General features: G+C 31.8%; 1 long non-coding RNA gene across 1 annotated transcript; it reads right to left on the bottom strand.

Moving 5' to 3' along the window:
* Positions 1-411: 411 nt before the first annotated feature.
* LOC109817123 (uncharacterized) lies at positions 412-1,652 on the bottom strand. Its single transcript, XR_014433007.1, has 4 exons — positions 1,551-1,652; positions 1,336-1,442; positions 1,123-1,220; positions 412-904 (listed from the first exon to the last, which is right to left on the bottom strand). It is a non-coding gene; the product is annotated as an uncharacterized LOC109817123 (long non-coding RNA).
* Positions 1,653-3,113: the final 1,461 nt, after the last annotated feature.

The raw sequence follows: 3,113 nt of genomic DNA on the forward strand, positions 1-3,113 counted from the left end.
GATCATTAGATCTGTAAAGTAGAAAGGGTTTTTCTCCTTGTTGGTGTTTGAATCTCATCACAAGGAAAGGGAGTTCCGAGGTGTTGGAGGATTCATTTTCTTGTAAGGTTTACAAGAGTAGTGGAAATCTCAAGTGGGAGACTTGAGGATTGGATGTAGGCAGGATTGGCCGAACCAATATAAAATCAAGTTTGCAATTCTTCTTTCCCTACACTTTTAATTTCTTGTTATTAAATATAATTATGTAGTTTGCATCATTCGTTCTTTACATACATATTTGTCTAAGGAATTAAATTTGATAAGAAAGTAATTGGAAAAGTTTTTATAAGAGGAAATTTAGTAAACTTAATTCACCCCCCTCTTAAGTTAATTGAGGCTAAGGGACTAACAAATATTGAATAGGAAGTTTTGGTGAGAAACCATTATATAAAAGAAGTTAAAAATGCAAAGGAAAAAAATAAATAAAATACCATTTGTTCTTTCTTCTAAAAAAATAAATGAAGAGTACATAAATAAGTAAAACATGAAAGATTTAACAAGTTCAAGAATCAAGCAAGCAGAAAATATCAATACTCTACTGTGTCTACAACCAGGAAGAAAATATGCATCTAACTTGAAAGGAAAGAAGTTAGAAACAAAAGAATGTGCTGAGGTACCTCTATGTCAAGTGATGGATACTTCTTCCTAAGTATACGTACTTGGTTTGAAATTTCAAAATGGAAGAAAAAAATTAACAAAAAGATATATACAACTTGCATAATTGACAAGAAATTTTAGTCACAAAGCATAACACAAGACAGAGTGACGATACTTTATCCATCATCTCGAGCATAAATTTTTGTCCTCCAAACCCAAGCTCTACAGTCATCACAAGAACCATTTCCTCAGGATTTTCAGCTTCCACCTGTCAGTGAAAAGAATAAAGATTATGACACATAAGAAAAAGAAAAGGAAAAAAAAACACACATGCACATAAGACTAAGGGCTTCCGGTCATAGATATTGTATCTATTCTCAAGTTTATGCACAAGGACTCACGACACTCACAGATGATAAAGGCAGATAATAAAATCCAGCTATACAGGTATGACCATATGAGAACCAGAGCTGGAAAACTACATACCAGAGGATAAACATCTCCAATGGGGGTCCCAGGTTTTAATGCTACACCAGGCCTCATGCCATGTGACTTGATTTTTTGAATAAGTTCTTTCCAGTTATCTATCCACAAAAATCACTTTTTTAAGAGGCAAAAGACAAAATATTATATAAAGGTAGGCAGAAGAAAACAACATAGAAGGAAGACAAACCAAAAGAAGAAAGTATAGGGACCAACTTTTTGATGTCTCTACATGAAATGTAAAACCAGAAGCACTAGCTTTTGCCAAGGGTTCAACATAATCAAGAGGGTTGGTAACCATAAGGTGACAATCCAAATATCCCCTACAAGGGTTAATGGTTAATGACTAAAGTGCACCATATATCGTGCTAATAGGCAACAAAAAAATCTGCATAAAATCATCTAGACCAGTGAAAAATGAAAATTGTTACTTTGTGTGCTTTCTCAGACTTTCAATAACTGGAGCACCAATAGTTAAATTGGGGACAAAATGCCTGCACAAAATAGAAGCAAAGGGGAGAAAGGAAACGAAACATGTTCAGTAATTTATTGGCCAACCACGCACAAAGACAGTAAAGTAAAGTACAATAATAAACAAAATTAAGCACCCATGAGGTGACTCTAAATCATCTATAGTAATACCAAGTCAAGTTGATGAATAAATTCCTTTCCAACTATTATGATTTCAATCTTTAATGTAGAATAGAACTAGCACCCAGATGCAAGCTTTAACCTACGGTTTCTACTTCATACACTTGCAAGCAGAAGCTTGAAAGATAAATACTGGTAAGCTCTGCCAGATTTTTCTTAATTTACTTGAATTACATGATCATCCTACTTAATAAGAGTATAGTGAAATGCCTAAATTGCAGTCCTGTTCTATGACACTTTTATAATTAAGGCATTCTCCCTAATGTCAATACAATACAAGAGAAATTATTATTTCAAAAACAAAGAACTGGATGACAGGTAGAAAATTATGACTTAATCAGAAATCCATCACCAGAAAATAGCATTGAGATTGAAGAGTTTTGGCATTTGCCACATGTTTATATGATTAATGGCCAAAAACAATTACTGGGTTACACGCAAATATGCAACATAGGAATGTAGCATAGATCAAAATACTTGGCTAGAATAATTAAATTAAAATACTATAAACAACAGGGTAAGGTGAAAAAAATCTAATCATTGGATCTCTCAGGCTAATGTGCTAGTCAGGAAAGTTGTGAATATAAAATTTGGGGTAACTACAAAAATAATAATAGCAAAAAAGGTTATTAAATCAAGATTCAAATAATGAATCGCCAAGCTAATTTTTGAATCGTAAATCATAATTTGCATCAAATATAAGATTTGAAGACAATGATAAATTATTTCTAATATATCATATAGATGATAAATATAGAGTTCATTGTAATAATTTTAAACTATGAATAGATAAAAGAAATTAACAATAAGTCTTATGAAATGAAATAGCCAAATGGAATGCAGGCATTGAATGAGTGAGTGAAAATAAAAGTGGTGGAATAATCAAATAGCATAAGTGCTTCTTCAATTCCTTTTCATTTAACAAATTAAACTCATGCGACTTTTCAATTTTTTCATGAGAATTGATGAATAAAAAAGTAAACAAATAATTAACGAATCTTTGAATCATCTAATTTGTATGTATGATACAAAATTGCAGAGATTCGTTTATCTATCATAAGATACAAAACCATTTAGATTCATCTTATGATACAAATTGAAAGATAGCTAAATCATATTGAATCGCAAGATTCTAATAACCATGTACAACACAATACAAACAGTTGATATTGGAGTAATTTATAGAAGAGAATGAAGCACTGACTAGAAATGAATACTGTAGCAGAACCTACACTAAGAGTATGAGATTGCAAAGATCCTGCTATTGTTATTATTGAACATGAGTACATGTCAGAAGATTGGCATCCTCCATCTGTTAATAGATCAATCCTATTAATAAGCTT

The sequence above is a fragment of the Cajanus cajan genome, chromosome 4, assembly GCF_000230855.2.
Source record: "Cajanus cajan strain Asha chromosome 4, NIPB_CcT2T_4, whole genome shotgun sequence".
Taxonomy (NCBI): Eukaryota; Viridiplantae; Streptophyta; class Magnoliopsida; order Fabales; family Fabaceae; genus Cajanus; species Cajanus cajan.